Source organism: Canis aureus, chromosome 15 (assembly GCF_053574225.1).
Source record: "Canis aureus isolate CA01 chromosome 15, VMU_Caureus_v.1.0, whole genome shotgun sequence".
NCBI classification, from domain to species: Eukaryota; Metazoa; Chordata; class Mammalia; order Carnivora; family Canidae; genus Canis; species Canis aureus.
Genome location: NC_135625.1, coordinates 4,868,535 through 4,885,458, shown reverse-complemented (window position 1 = coordinate 4,885,458; position 16,924 = coordinate 4,868,535). Strand labels below are relative to the sequence as shown.

General features: G+C 35.8%; 2 long non-coding RNA genes across 3 annotated transcripts in view; one reads left to right on the top strand and one right to left on the bottom strand.

Moving 5' to 3' along the window:
* The window catches only part of LOC144284222 (uncharacterized), a 54,178-nt gene extending 48,324 nt beyond the window's left edge, over nt 1–5,854 (bottom strand). Inside the window, exon 1 of the long non-coding RNA XR_013352569.1 lies at nt 5,554–5,854. This is a non-coding gene — a long non-coding RNA (uncharacterized LOC144284222). The remainder of the gene's footprint in view (nt 1–5,553) is intronic.
* Nucleotides 5,855–5,965: 111 nt separating this feature from the next.
* LOC144284221 (uncharacterized) overlaps nt 5,966–16,924 on the top strand; it is a 48,327-nt gene continuing 37,368 nt past the window's right edge. For both annotated transcript variants that reach the window (XR_013352567.1, XR_013352568.1), the window contains exon 1: nt 5,966–6,177. This is a non-coding gene — a long non-coding RNA (uncharacterized LOC144284221). The remainder of the gene's footprint in view (nt 6,178–16,924) is intronic.

Genomic DNA, 16,924 nt, shown 5'->3' with positions numbered 1-16,924 from the left:
AATACCTTCAAACTAGGTTCATCCATGTTGTCACAATTGGGAGGATTTCAGTCCTTTTCATGACCAAATAGTATTCAGTATTCTACTGTGTGTGTGTACGTGTACACAGTACAACTTCTTCTTTATCCATTCATCTGTTGATGAACACTTAGATTATTTCCATGTTTTGACTGCCATAAATAATGCTGCAATGAAAATGAGGGTACAAATATCTCTTTACCATAGTGATTTTTTCCTTAAGCTATATCCCCAGAATATACACTGGATCTTACGGTAATTTTATTTTTTATGTTTTTAGTAGCCTCCATTTATAATCCCACCAACACTGCACAGAGGCTCCCTTTTGTCCATAGTCTTGCCAGCATTTGTTATTTGTTGCCTTTTTTAATAATAGTCATGTTGACAGGCATGAGACTGATATCTCATTGTGGTTTTGATTTGCATTTCTCTTGTGATTAGTGATATTGAACCTATTTATATACCTATTGGCCATTTGAATATTTTCTTTGGAAAAATGTCTATTTGGGTCCTTTGCCCACATTTTACTACTATTATTTTTCTGATGTTGAAATATATGTATGCTTTCTTTATGCATTTTATAGTTTAACACCTTATCAGATATAAAGCTTGCAATTTTCCCCCCATTCTGTAGATTGTCTTCATCGTGTTATTTCTTCCACTCTTCAGAAGCTCTTTAGTTTGATGTAGTCATGCTTGTGTGTTCTTTTTTTTTTTTTTTTTTTTATTGCTTTAGGTATCCTATCCTAAAAAACATTGCCAAGACTATGTCAAGGAACTTTTTTCCTATGTTGTCTTCTAAGAAATTTACAGTTTCAGTCTTTAATTCATTTTGAGTTTACTTTAGTGGTGTCAGAAAATGGGTATCGAATCATTCTTTTACATGTGAATATCCAATTTTCTCAGCACCATTTAACAAAATGACTGTCTTTTCCACATTAAGAATTTTTGAAATCCTTGTCAAATATTAGTTGACTTATATTCACAAGTTTACTTCTGGGCCCTCAATTCTGTTGCATTGATATGTCTGTTTTAATGCCAATAACATTGTTTTAATTACCAAAGCTTTAAAACTATAGTTTGAAATTAGTGTTATACCACCTGCTGTATTTTTCTTTCTTAGTATTGCTTTGTCTATCTGACGTCTTTTGTGGTTTTGTACAAATTTTAGGATTTTTTTTTCCTATTTCTGTAAGAAAGATCATTGGACTCCTAATAGAGATTGCATTTTATCTATAGATGACTTTGGATAATATGGACATTTTAACAGTATTCTTCAACCCTAAATACTGGATACCTTTCTACTTGTTTTCATCTTTGATTTCTTACATCAATGTCATAATATTCAAAGTAAGACTTTGAGTTCTTTAGTTAAATTTATTTCTAAGTATTTATTGCTATTATAAATTGGGTCTTTTTAAAGATTATTCTTCATTAATGTATAGAAACATTCGTGATTTTTGTATGTTAATTTTGTATCCTGCAACTTTACCTAATTTGTTGATTATATCTCATTTTTAATTAGAATTTAGAATAACCTGTATATAAACCATGTCAATAGCAAATAGAAACAATTTTACTTATTCTCTGTTAATTCTGATGACTGATTTCTTTTTTCTTGCCGGATTGCTCTAGCAAGAACTTTCTGTAATATGTCAAATAGAAATGGCAAGAATGAGCACCCTTGACTTGTTCCTGAACTTAGAGAAAAAGTTTTCAGCCTTTCAGCTTTGGGTATAATGTCAATTGCGGCCTTGCCCATGCACAGCCTTTATTATATTAAGCTACATTCCACCTCTAACCAATCTTTTGAAATTTGTTTAATGTGAATGGATGTTGAATGTTGTTATATGCTTTTTCTGTGTCTATTCAGATGACCTTGTGATTTTTTTCTTTTCATTAATTTAATATAGCGCATTGATCTATATATGTTAAGCCATCCTTGCAGCCAAGAGATATTTGCCAATTGGTTATGATAAATGATTCTTTTAAAGCTACTGAATTTGGTTTGCCAGTATTGTATTGAAAATATTTGCATCTATATTCATCAGTGATATTGGCCTGTAGTTTTTTATTTTCTGACAGTGTCCTTTTCTGGCATTTTGGTATCTGAGTAATGCTGACCTCATAAAATGAGTCTGAGACTATTTCCTCTTCTTCAATTTTTTAGGAAAAGTTGAGGAAAGATTGGTGTTAATTCTTCTTTAAATATTTGGTAAAATTCACCTATGAAGCTATCCGGTCCTAGGCTTTCTTCACTGGAAAAATTTTTATTACTGATTCAAATAATTCCATTTATTCACTCTTAGACTATGTGTTTCTTTAAGGTTAGTGCCTTATGGACAGAATATCTTTGGATCTTTTTAAAATCCTTTCAGCTATTTAATGGCTTTGGATTAAACCTCACCTATATTCCAAAATTTCATCAGTATCATTATGCTTCGACTTCTTTATCATATTCTTTTGTATTATTACTACAAGTTTTCCCCTTGTAGTTGACTATATATTGACCACTAACAGTGAGATTTATACCACCTTTATATATTTTAATGAGGATAATTAATATCCTTTTGGTTCCATTCAAATAACTCATTTAGCATTATGTGGAAGACAGATATATTGGTAATGAATTCCATCAACTTCTCTTTGGGAAAGTCCTTATTTCTATTTATTTCTGAAAGACAGCTTTGCCAGGTTTGCTATTCTCAGTTGTTTGTTTTTTTTTCTTGTTTTCAGTATTTTGAATAGATTATCCCATATGCTCTTGACCTTAAAAGTTTCTTTGGAGAAATCCATGTGTGTTCTTAAAGGGTTTCCCTTATTATGTGAGTGTCACTTTTCTTTTGCTGATTTCGAAATTGTCTTTTTGAATTTGCCTTTTTGCAATTTAGTTATATTGTGTCCCTTGTGTAGCCCTACTTAGGTTCAATTTACTAAGAGCTTTTGGACTTCATGGAACTGCATGCTCATTCTCTCTTCAGGATTAGAGAATTATCAGCCATTATGGCTTTTTTTTTTCATTATGGCTTTAAATATAATTTCTGTCCCTTTTTTTTTCTCTTCTCCTGTGGGATATTCATAATGCATATATTATATCCTTTTTGTCTCAAAAGTTCTATAGGCTTCCTTCACCTTTAAAAGTTTTTTTCTTTTTGTTCTTCTGACTGGGAAATTTTATTTTATTTTATTTTATTATTTTTTTGACTGGGAAATTTTAAATGTCCTATCTTCTGGATTGCTAACTCTTTTGCATGGTCAGATTTGCTGTTGATATTCTCTATTGTATTCCTCAATTGACTTGTATTCCTAAGCGCTAGGATTTCTGGTGTATGTGTCTGAGTGTGTATGTATTGATTTTTATTTCCCTGTTGAATTTCTCATTTTGTTTATGCTGTGTTGTGCTATTTTCATTTAGTTGTCTGTGTGTTCTTGTAGTTCACTAAACTTAGTTCATAAGTTTCCATTTCTTTACAGTCAATCATTGGAGCTTTACTAGATTCCTTTGGGAGTATAATGTTGACCCATTTTCCATGATCTTTGATTACTTACTTTGTGCCTGCACCTTCAGTAAGTAGTCTCTGAGAATTTATGGGTTCACTTTGGCAGACATTTCACTAGTCTACTAAGCTTTGGTTTCTGGATTTTTATGCTGGGAACATCTGTTGGCATTTGGGCTTATGTTAGGTCCATTTTGGGGTGAGGCCAGTGCCTGAGCTCTTAGGTTTGGGAGTGATGCCACTGAATGACAAGAGTTGTACAGTCCTGATGGCTTTATTCCCTGCCCAAGGACAACTATTGAAGTATTGTGTAGTTGCCTGCATTCTCTGATCAAGCTTCCTAGACATTTGGGACTAAGTCAATAATTAGTAGGAGGTAGGACTATAAATTAGTTTTTCTGCTGTGGGAGAGAAGCAAAATGGACCCCAATGCCTGCACAGCTGAGTATTTGGGGACCCAAATCAGGCAAGACTTTCCATTGAATTCTATGGCCAGATGGGGCTACTGGTTTTGCTTTGCAGACAGAGAAAGTCACAGACTGTGTTCTCAATCTTTAAGTGCCACTCTAACCAGGGCACGACGGGCTACCCAGTTCCTGTATGCCCTGGTTAGGTTCCATGGTTGGGTGGGCTGAAGTGTAAAATTAATTTTCCTTTCTGGTAGGGCCCTTGTTCAGTCCTTAAGGCTGGCAAGGCTCTTATTTTGGAATAAAATTAGGAAGGACTATACACCAAGTTGGACTGATGGGCAACTGTGCTAGCTCTGCAGAGGCGCAGTGACACTTGCTGGGCTCCCTGCTCATTTACTGCTATAATCAAAGTTGTAGGATGAGTTACACAGATCTCCAGGAGCTCTGGTTAGCTTCTCTGGGTCTGGTCAGGCTAGAAACTATATTCAGCCTTGGCCAGAGCTGTAAACTAGCTTTCCTGCTAAGTTGGGACTACAGAAAATGCTCCAGGGCTGACAAGGCTTATTGTTTGGTAAGCAAATCAGACAGATAGACAGGACTACTACCATGGCTCTGAGTGCAGAGAGCTGCTGGCTAGGTTCTCCACTCAAGTCCCACTTTAGTCGAAGCTGTAAGGTGGGCTATTGAGAATCCTGGGAACACTGTGCTTTGTGATTAATAGAAATGGTGGCTGTATTCAACAGTGGGCAAGGAAACAGATTAGCTTCTAAGCTTTGGGTGGAGAAAGTCATAGGTCTTGCAGCAGACCCCAAGGCTTATAAGCTAATCAGGCACACCTACACACCAAACTTTCAGTCTAGACTGTGTCACCAGGTGGGTTCTGCAGATGGCAGTACCCCTAGGCAAGTACTTTATTCAAATACTGCTGGGAAAAGTTTTCTAGGTGCTCAGGCCAGGGTTTTTGGCAGGCAGGGCCAGGAGCAAGCCATCCTTGCAAGGGTAAGGGATATGAATTATTTCCTCAGCCTGGGCAGGGTGGCAAAAACTGCTGTTTGTTGGGGTCTTTACTCAAGCAGAACTGCGCCTCAGATTTCCTGACAAGACAGAGCCACCTGCTTTGCTCTGCTAATTTGCACCGAAGCTTGTCAGACTCTCCACTCAAGTGTTGCTAAACTAAGCAGCTTCCCAGATGTTCTGGTCAAACAGGGCTGGGAGCTACCCTCAGCTGTGGGTGGTACCGTAAATGAGTTCCCCTTTTCTGGCAGAATGTGACAGCTAGGTCCAAGTTTTCCAGAATTTATGGCAAGGCTTTCTAGTTGGGGGAGCCAAGAGCTACACTCAGCTGGAGATGGGCTATAAATGGGGAGTATCCTGGGAATTGACCTTAAAAAAAGATGATGATGTAGGTTGTTCCTAATTTGATTTTCCCCTCATATGAACAACTCACAACTCTTCAAGGACAGGGCACCATGGACTAAGAAAGTCCAAGAACCTGGGAGTAAGACTGAAGGCCCGCCCCCTTTCATCACAGGGAATGAAACCACATTAGAAGGATGAAAGGAGAGGCTACATGCTGACCACAATGCCCCTCCCTCAGGTCAGTGCAGCAATAAACCAGGAGTACGCACCTGAGCCTATGGTTCCAGCAGTAAGAGAGCCCTTGGCGGACATCCAGCTCCCCAGCATCATGGGCCACGTCTTGAGAGTGGGTCACTCCAGTTTTGCCCCTCAGGGATTGTGGGAAAATCTGGGGGGTCTGACCCCTTGGGAAGCAGACAGAGAAGGGAGGGGTTTGCAGCAACCAGCTCTCAGGTTTTGGCAAACCAAATTCCTATATGAAGCCCACAAGCAGCAGCTCCAACCAGCAATTTTTCTCATCTGCAGAGTTTGATGAGGGAACTCCACAGGTCTGCCTGATTTGAGACCTCAAACAGCCTTACTATGGATCCTGGTCCCGCACTTGCACCTAAGCAGAGCTAAGTCATAATCCTGCCCATTGTTGACTCTACAGGCCCGCCCACCAGAAAGCTTTGCCAGAACACCAGGTGAAGCTGACTAATCCTCACTCTTTGGCACAAACCGTAGGCTCTATGCATTCTTGTGTACCTTGAGATTGTGTTTAATAATCTCTTTCGAGGCCTATTTGATTTTAGTGTATCCAGAGCTTCCAAAATTTTAAGATCACTGCATAGTTGTCCATTGTGTGAAGATACCATAATTTATTTAAACAGTCTTTACTGGTGGACATTTAGGTAATTTATAATCTTTCATTCCTGCAAACTAAAATGACGTTCATTATTTGTACATATGTGAAGGCGGAGACATATGCTCCACGTATGAAGCTTAAACTTCATAGTCCCCACTTCCATGGGTTCTGAATATTCACTTTTGTAACAAATTTTTTGTTTTTATATATATTTTTTTCATTTTCTAGCATTAAGATATAATTGCCTTATACCACTGTTTTTAATGTGGAGAGCATAACAGTTTAACTTCCACACATCATAAATGGTTACCACTATCAGTTTAGATAGCATTTGTCATCTCATATACAATAAAAAGAAAAAGAAAAAAATCCACATGTAATGAGAATTTTTAGGATATACTCTTTTAACAATTTGCATACATATATCATAGCAGTATTAACTATAATCTCATGTTGTATTTAGTTCTTATAACTGGAAGTTTATGACTTTTCATCAGCTTCCAACACTTCTTTCCTGCAACCTCTGGATGCAGGAACCTCCTCCAACCTTTTTCTGCAACCACAAATCTTTTTCTATGATTTTTGTTTGTTTAGATTACAAATATAAGCAAGATCATACAGTATTTTTCTCTGACTCGTGTCTCTTAGTACAGTGCCCTCAAACTTCAGCGGTATTGTCACAAATGGCAAAATTTCCTCCTTTTTTTATGGATGAGTATTTCCACATATATTCATAGCTTCTTTGTCCATTTCTTCATGGATGAACATTTAGGTTTTTTCCCTGTGTTGGGTATAAAAATGAATAGTTCAGGTATCTTTTCAAGTTACTGTCTTTGTTTCCTATGGATATGCTCCCCAAAGTGGAATTTCTGGATCACATGTAGTTCTAGGTTTAGTTTTTTGAGGGTCATCTACACTTCTTTCCAGAGTGGCAGTACCAGTTTACAATCCCACCAACAGTGTACATACCTTTTCTCCACATCTTCTCCAGCATTTATCTTTTGTCTTTTGGATGATGGCTTTTCTAACAAGCATGAGATGAAATCTGATTGTGGTTTTGATTTGCATTTCCATAATGACTAGTGATGATGAGCATCATGTCATTTTGGAGAAATGTCTATTCAGATCTTTTGAACACTTTTTAAAACCAGATTGGGTTTTTTTGCTATTGAGTTGTAGGAGTTCTTTATGTATTCATGATACTAACCCTCTATCATATAGATGGTTTGCAATTTTTTTTTCCGATTCAATAAGTTGTCTTTTCCCTTTTGTTGATTGTTTTTCTTTTTCTGGGAAGCTTTTTAGTTTGATGTATTCCCACTTGTTTTGTTTTGTTTTGTTTTTGTATATTTTTTATTGGAGTTGAATTTGCCAACATATAACACCCAGTGCTCATCCCATCAAGTGCCCCCTCTCAGTGCCCATTACCCAGTCATCCCATCCCCCTACCCACCTCCCCTTCTACTACCCCCTGTTCCTTTCCCAGAGTTAGAAGTGTCTCATGCTTTGTCACCCTCTCTGATTTTCCCCACTCATTTTTTTCTCCTTTGCTGCAAAATCCCTTTCACTATTTTTTTATATTCCCCCACATGATGATTGTCCTGTTTTGTTTATTTTTTTTTCTTGGGCTTTCGCTGCCATATCCAAAAGAACATTGCTAAGACTTATATCAAAATTTTTTCCTATGTTTTCAGATAGTAAGTTCAAGGTTTTAGGTCTTAAGTTTAAGTTTTAATCCACTTAGAGTTAATTTTTGTGTGTGTAATACAGAGGTCAAATTTCACACTTTTATATGTGAATATACAATTTTCCCAGCATAGTTTATTGAAAAGACTCTTTCCTTCACTGAGTTTTATTGGCTCCCACGTCAAATATTAGTTAACCATAAATGTTTGGGTCCATTTCTGAGCTATCAATACTGTTTCATTGGTGTATTTGTCTGTTTTGAATTCCAGTTACAAAAAAAAAAAAAAGAATTCCAGTTACCATACTGTTTGATTACTATAGCTTCATAGCATAGCTTCAAGTAAGCAAGTGTTACACTTCCCATTTTGTTCTTCTTTCTCAGGAATGCTTGGATATTTGGGATCTTTTGTGATTCCATATATACTTTAGGATTTTTTTTCTACCTCTATAAAAAATGTCACTGAAATTTTAATAGGCAGTTCCCTGAATCTACAGATGCCCTTTGATAGTACTGACATTTTAACAATACTGATTTATCCAATGCCTGCACATAAGATGCCTTTCCATATATTTGTGTCTTTGATTTCTTTTATTAATTTCTAGTAGTTTTCAGAGTAGAGATCTTTCATTTCCTTGGTTAAGTTTATTCCTATTTTATTATTTGTGCTATTGTAAATGGGATAATGTTCTTTATTTTTCAAATAATTTAATGTTATTATAGAAATGCTATTGATTTTTGTATAGCAAATTTGTACTTTATACTTTTACTGACATAATTGATTAGATCTAACAGTTTTCTGGGGGGGTCTATAAATTTACTATATATAAAATTATCTCATCTGCAAATAGAGACAATTTTACTTCTTCCTTTCTAAAGCTGATGCCTTTTATTCATTTTTCTTTTCTGATTGCTCTGGTAAGGACTTTCCAGTACTGTTTTGAATGATGATAGTGGGCACTCTTGCCTCCTTCCTGATCTCAGAGGAAAAGCTTTCAATCTTTCACCATTGTATATCTTATCAAATAAGTAGGCTTATCTAATATGGCCTTTATTATATTAAGATATGTTAATTCCTTCCATATCTAATTTGTTGAGAGGTTTTATTAGGAATGGCATTTTCACTGAAAAAATTGGACATGTAACACTGTACAAATTGAAGGTGTACAATGTGTTACTTTGATACATTTATATATTGTAATATGGGTGCTATTGTAGCAATATTTATTGCTACATAATTATAGCATGTTATTGTCTATAATCATTTGACTGGGTATTTGACCTTTATGGCTTATTTACTACTCACTATATATTCATACTCTTAAACACCATCAGTCTTATCCACCACCTCTCATTCTCTGGTAACTGTATTATTTTTGTTTTTTCATTTTTACGGGTCTGAGTTTTTTAGATTCCATGTTTAAATGAAATCATACAGTGCTTGTCTTTCTCTGACTTACCTCACCCAGTGTTATATGCTAAAGGTCCACCCATGTTGTCACAAATGGCACAATATCCTCCTTCCTCATACCTAATAATATTCCATTTTGTATGCATACCACAAATTTTTAATTCACTTGTCAGCATTTGGGTTGTTTCCATATCTTGGCTACAGTGAATAATGCCACAATAAATATGGGAGGGCATATTATCTAAAAAAAAAAAAAAAATCCAGTTTCCATTTCCTTTGGATATATATCCGTAGTGGATTTGCTGGGGTTTTTGGCAGATCTATTTTTCATTTTCTGAGGAACCTCCATGATCTTTTCCATAGTGGTTGAACCAATTAATATTCCCACAATGTGTGAGGGTTCCCTATTCACCCCATCCTCACCAGTACCTGTTGTCTCTTATCTTCTTGACAGTAGCAATTGTAACAGATGTGAAGTAATATCTACTTGGAGGTTTTATTTTTTAATTTTTAATTGAAATATAGTTGGCCTGTATCAGTTTCAGGTATACAACATAATTTCTCTTTATTTTTGTGTCAATTGTAGGTTTTTGGTTGCTATAAAGTTTATGTATAACATACTATGTATGTAGTAGCTATATTAAGTCAATGGTTGCTTGTTTGAACATAATCTGAAATTATTATCTCCAGGTTTTATGTTTATGATGTCATCTTTTATATTTTGATTTTGTGTATCTCTTAATTATTGTAGATATAATTAATTTTACTACTTTTGTCTTTTAACCATTGTACTTATAAGTTGTTGATCTGCTTACCTTTACTGTATATTTCCTTTTACAAGTAAACTTATTTCCTTTTGTAGTTTTCTTGCCTCTAGTTATGTTTTCTTTCTTCTTAAAGAAGTTCCTTTAACATTTCTTTTAAGGCCAGATTGAAGAGGTGGTGAACTCCTTTAAATTTTGTTCTTCTGGGAAACACTTTCTCCAATTTTAAATGTTGACCTTAACAGGTATTCTTGGTTGTAGATTTTTTTTTTTCTTTTCTATGAACACTTTGTATATATATTGTGCCACTCCTTCTAGGCTTGCAGTTTCTGTAGAAAAATTAGTCGTTAGCCTTAAGGATTTCTCTTTACCTAACTGCTTTTCTCTTGCTGCTTTTAAGACTCTATCTTTAATATTTGCCGTGTTAATCATTATGTATCTTGGTATGGATTTTCTTGGTTTCATTTGTTTGTGGAGTTCTCTGTGCTTCCTGGACCTGGATGTTTGTTTCTTATGCCAGGATAGGGAAGTTTGTGCCATTTTATCTTTTCTTTAAGAGTTTATTTTATTTATTCATGAGAGACAGAGAGGCAGAAACAGAGGCAGAGGGAGAAGCAGGCTCCCTGCACGGAGCTTGATGCGAGACTCAATCCCAGGATCCCAGGATCATGACCTGAGCCAGAGGCAAATGTTCAACCACTGATCCACCCAGGTGCCCTGCTATTATTTCTTTAAGTTTTCTGCCTTTTTCTCTCTCCTCCTCCTCCTAGGGTCCCTATAATAGGAATGCTATCATGCTTGGTGTTGTCATGGAGGTCCCTTAACTAATCCTCATTTAAAAATTTGTTGTTGCTGTTATTATTATTGTTCCCCTTGGCTGCCTTTCACTACCCTGCGTTCCAATTACTGATACATTCTTCTGCAACTTCTAATCTTCTGTTGATTCCCTCTAGTTTATTTTTCATTTAAGTTACTGTATTCTTCAACTCTGACTGGTTCTTGTTCTCAAATCCAGTGAGTATCTTTATGACCATGACTTTGAATTCTTTATCATGTAGATTCTTATCTCCATTTCATTTAGCATTTTTTTCTAAGGTTTCATCTTTTTCTTTTGTTGGGACATATTCCTCTGTCTCCTCATTTGGTCTATCAGTGTTTACTTGTATGTATTCGGTCTGTCAGTTGTCTCCTAATCTTGAAAGTAGTAGCCTTATGTAGAAGGCATCCTTTGGGGCCCAGTAACAAAATTCCTCGTGGTCACCAGAATTAAATGTTCCTAGGTTGTCCCCTGTGTGGGCTGCATGTGCTCTTCTATCGTTGCTGGGCTACAACTACTTATTCTACACTGGTGGGTGGTGCTGGCCCTTAGTCCAGCTATCTGCAGTGACCAGCCACAACTACTGTGGGTGCAGTAGTGGTCAGGGTTTTCATTCCAAGGAGTTAGCTTAGAGGCACAGCTTTAGACACTGTGTGTGTGTGTATGCGGTGATGGGAAGGGCTAGCTTTCCCTCCCCTTGGGGCAAGAATAACTTTGAGGGGAACATCTGTCCCAGCCAGGGCCCACTGGGTGTGGCAGTGCAATAGTTGGTCTGTGGGGATATCTGTCTATACTGGGGCTGCCTGCCAGGTGTGGAAGTGTGGAAGGCACATCAAAGGATCTCCTGCCAGTGTGGGCTGGTTGAGTAATCTCCAGGGGAGCATGGGTACAGGGTGAGTGATGCTAGTAAGGCAGAAGGAAGGTACCAGTACTGGTTTCTGCAAGCATCTGGCCAACCAGGCTAAAGGAGGGTGGGAATACTGCCAGTACTTCAGTTCCTGGGAAAAGCTCCTGCAGATCCCTGATCCTCTGGCACAAGTCCTAAAATTAGTCAATAAATCTTCATGGATAGCCTTGGCACTTCTCAAACTGCTGTTTCTGTGCTCGTCTTGAACTGATTGATATAACATGCTGACCGTTAAAGACCAGAGACAGTTGTCTAAAAACCCTCTAGCTCTCCAAGAGTTATCTGGGAGAAAAATCAGAGTCCTACTGATTTTCAGAGTCAGACCTTATAAGGATTCATCTTCCTAGTACAAGTCCTGAAGGCGGGGGTGCCTGTTGTGGGGCTTAATCCCCTCACCACTCCATACCTATGATCTTTCTCTCCCTCAACTGCATGTTACCACATGGGGGTTTGGTTCCAACCATATCTCTACCCCTTGTACCCTTTTCAGTGTAGCCATCTCTTTAAGTCTTTAGCTATGAAAGATCTGCTCTGAAATCTTCAGGTCATTTTCAGAGTGACTTAATATGCAGTTGATGCCCTTGTGTGTCAGTAGTTAGGGGGTAAGCTCAGGATCCCCCTCCTCGGCCGTGTTCCCTCACTCTTCATTGTGATATTAATTGGCATATCCCAGATGATTAGTGACGTAGAGCATTTTTTCATTTGCTCCTTGGCCACTTTTATATTTTCTTTGGAAAAAAAATGTCCATTTAGTGTTTCTCTCCAATTTATTGTTTAGTATTTATTGTATATATTCTGCATCTATTAACTCCTCATCTGATATAGGGTTTGCAAAAATGTTCTCCCATTCTGTACATTGTCTGCCATTTGTTAATTCTTCCTTCTGTCATACAGAAACTCTTAAGTTGGTCGATGGCCATACCACCCTGAATGTGCCCTATCTTGTGAGAAGGTTTCCAGTTGATATAATTCCATTTGTTAATTTTTGCTTCTGTTTTTGGTGTTTTTAGCATCATGTCCAAAAAAAAAAAAAAAATCATTACCAAGACCAACATCAGCAAACTTCTTCCCTATATTTCCTTCTAGATATTTTATGGCATCAGGTTTTGTGTTTAAGTCTTCGATCCTTTTCAGATTAATTTTTGTGAGTGGTGTGAGGTAGAGGTGCAGTTTCATTGTTCTGCATGTGTTTCTCATTTCCCCAGAAGCATTTGTTGAAGAGTCCATGCTTTCTTAAATACATGTTCTACTTTGATTATTGGTTGACCCTATATGACAGGATTTAATTCTGATCTCTTTAATCTGTTTCATTCATTGATGTGTCTCTTTCTGTGTCAGTACCACATATTCACTGCTGTGGCTTTGCAGTATATTTTGAAATACGGAAGTGTCATGCCTTTCTTTTTTTTTCCTCAGGAATGCTTAGGCTATAAAGGGTCCATTGTAGGTTCACACAAGCTTTAGGAGTCTTTCTTTTGTTTATGTAAAGAATGCTTTTGTATTTTGATAGAGAGTGTATTGAATCTGAAGATTACTTTTGGTATTTTGGCCATTTTAACAGTTAATTCCAAACCATGAATACAGGATGTCTTTTATTTGTTTGTGTCTTTAGCTATGTTCAACAATGTCTTGTAGTTTATATTGCACATATCTTTAACTTCCTTGCCTAACTTAATCCTAAGTGTTTTGTTATTTTTAATGCTATTAAGAATGGAACAGTTGCCTTGTTATTTAGTTTTTCGATTGAAATAAAATTGACATACAATATCCTATTAGTTTCAGGTGTACCTCCTAGTTATTTGATATTTTTCTATATCACAAAATGGTGATCACGGTAAGTCTGGTTACTATCTGTCACTATGCAATGTTATGTCAATATTATTTTCTGTCTTACCTATGCTGTACCTTACCTCCTTATGATTGACTTCTTTTATAACTGAAAGTTTTTACCTCTTAATCCTCTTTATCTGTTTTTTTTTTCAATCTCCCGCCACTTCTCCCACTGGTAACCAAGAGTTTCCTGTATCTGTGATTCTCTTTCTGTTTTGTTCCTTTTGCTGGTTTTGTATTTTAGGTACCACATATAAGTGAAATTTTATGGCATGTGTTTTTCTCTGATTGACTTATGTATTTGTGTAATACTTTCTAGGTCCATCCATGTGGTTAAAAATGGCAATATTTTATTCTTTTTCATGGCTGAGTCATATGTGTGTGTATTGCATTTTTATGCATTCACTGATTGATGGACGCAGGTTGCTTACATATCTTGGCTATTGTAAATAATACTGCTGTGAACATAGAGGTACGTATATCTTTTTGAATTCATATTTTTGTTTTCTTCAGATAAATACCCAGAAATAGGTTAGATGGATGATATTTCTATTTCTATTTCTATTTCTATTTTTTGAGGGAACTTATTACCACTTTCCATAGTACTGGCTGCACCAACAGTGCATAAGAGTTTCCTTTTCTCCAAACCCTTCCCAACACTTGTTATTTCTTTTTTAAATACTAGCCATTCTGACAGGTTTGAGGTCATATCTCATTGTAGTTTTGATTTGCATCGTCCTGACAATTAGTGATCTTGAGCATCTTTTCATGTGTCTGTTGACCATTATGTGTCTTCTTTTGAAAAATGTATTTTCAAATTCTCTGTTCAGTTTTTAATCAAATTTTTTGGGGTTTTTGGTGTTGATTTGTATGAGTTCTTCATTTATTTGGATATTAATCCCTTATCAGATATGTTATTTGCAGATATCTCCTCCCATTCAGTAGATTGTCTTTTAATTTTGCTGATTGTTTCCTTTGCTGTGCAAAAGCATTTTACTTTGATGTAGTCACAGTTGTTTATTTTTGTTTTGATTGCATTGGCTGAGAATACAGTTCCAAAAGGCTATTTCTAAAACAGATGTCCAAGAGATTACTGCCTATATTTTTTAAGGAGTTTTATGGTTTCAGGTCTTACATTCATGTCTTTGGTTTATTTTCATATATCATGTAGGAGAGTGGTCCACTTACATTCTTTTACATTAGCTGTTCAGTTTGTCTAGCACCATTTATTGAAGGAATTGTCTTTTCTCCACTATACATGCTTGTTTCCTTTGTTGTAGGTCAACTCATCATATAAGTAAGGTTTTTATTTCTAGGCTCCCTATTCTGTTTCATTAATACATATCTTTTTTTGTGACAGTACCATACTGTTTTGGTAACTATGGTTTTGTATTCTACTTTGATAACAATCATAGATCATCTCTGTAAGCTGAGTGGTTGACCAGACATCCAGGACCCAGCCAGAAGTTCAGTGCAGCATCCAAGCTTCTCCCTAACTCCAATAGAGTAAGCAGGTTGTCCTCACAGAGGGGCTTTCACATTGCAGATGATGAATTGGCTCATATTGTCCATGAACTCCATGCACACCTGTGTGCACTGTCCCGTCAGGCCCAGCAACTTGGTGACCCTGCCCAGCTTAATGGGCTTGGGCTGCACTTGGCTCACTTAGTAGTATACTTCTGAGATTGTAATGCTTCCCATTTTCTTATTTCTCAAGGCTGCTTTGGTTAGTTAGGATCCTTTATGATCTTCTACAAATTTTAGAATTATTTGTTCTAGTTCTGTGAAAAATAGTATTGGTATTTTGATAGGGATTATGTTAAATCTGTGGATTGCTTCAGGTGGAATGAGAAGTTTAACAATATTCTTCTAATCCATAGGTATGGTATACATTTACATAGATTTGTTTTTTCTTTGAATACTTTCATCAATATCTTATATTTTTTTCAGAGTACAGGTCTTCCAACTCCTTGGTTAAATTTATTCCTAAACATTTTATTCTTTTTATGCAATGGTGAATGAGATTTTTTTCATTTATTTTTCTCATATTTTATTATTAGTATATAGAAATGCAACAGAATTTTGACCATTAATTTTGTATCCTGCAACTTTCCTGAATTTCTTTATTAGTTCTAATAGTTATTTGGTAGAAGTCTTTATAGTTTTCATTATTTATATCATGTCATCTACAAGTAGTGATATTTTTACTTCTTCCTTGCCATTTTGTTTGCTTGCTTATTAATTTTTTGTGTGTATATATGTATGTATGTTTGAGTGCCATGTCTATTACTTTCAGTACTATGCTTAATAAAAATGATAAATGTAGGTTTCCCTGTCTTATTTCTGAATCAACATTGAGCATGATTTTCTTATACTTTGTTAAGGAGTTTAGCATCTATGTCTGTCATGGATATTGGCCTATAATTTTCTTTCCTTGTAGTGTTTTTGTCTGGTTTTGGTTTCAGGGTAATGTTGGCTTCATAGAGTGAATTTGGAAATATTTCTGTTCAATTTTTTTGAATCGTTTGAAAATGATAAGCATTCACTCTTTTATAATTGGTAGAATTCACTTCTGAAGCTGTCTGGTTTTGGACTTCTGTTTGATAGAAATTTTTTGATTACTGATTCAATTTAATTAATAGTTATCCATCTGTTCAGATTTTCTATTTCTTCATGGTGCAGTCTTGGGAAGTTGTGTTTCTAGGAATTTATCCATTTATTTTAGGTTGTCCAATTTTTTGGCATATAATTGTTTGTAATAGTATCTTATAATCCTTGGTATTACTGTGGTTTAGTCTTAATGTTCTTTTATTTCTTACTTTATATAGGTGAATCTTGTTTCTTGATTATGTGGCTAAAGGTTTATTAATTTTGTTTATATTTTCAAAGAACCAGCTCTTAGTGTTTTTTTTAACCTCTATTTCCTTTATTTCTGCTCTAATCATTATTATTTCCTTCCTTCTACTAAATTTGGACTTTGTTCTTCCTTTTCTAGTGGCTTTAGGTATAAAGTATTTGAGATTTTTCTTTTTTCTTGAGGTAGGCATGTATTGCTATAAACTTACCTCTTAGAAGTGTTTTTGCAATGTCCCATTGGTTTTTAAATGTGCTGATATTCACTTGTAATTTTCTTTCATTATTTTGTTGAGCTGTTGACTATTTAGAAGAATGTTGTTCGGTCCCCATATATTGGTGGCTTTTTCCTGTTGTTGTTTTTTTTTTTTCCTTATAATTTCTAATTTCATTCCTGTTTGGTTGGGAAATATGCTTAATGTGATTTCAATCTTAAATTTATTGAGATTTTTCTTATGGCCTAACCTAACAGGGGATCTATCCTAGAGAATGTTCTATGTGCACTAGAAAATAATTTATATTCTGTT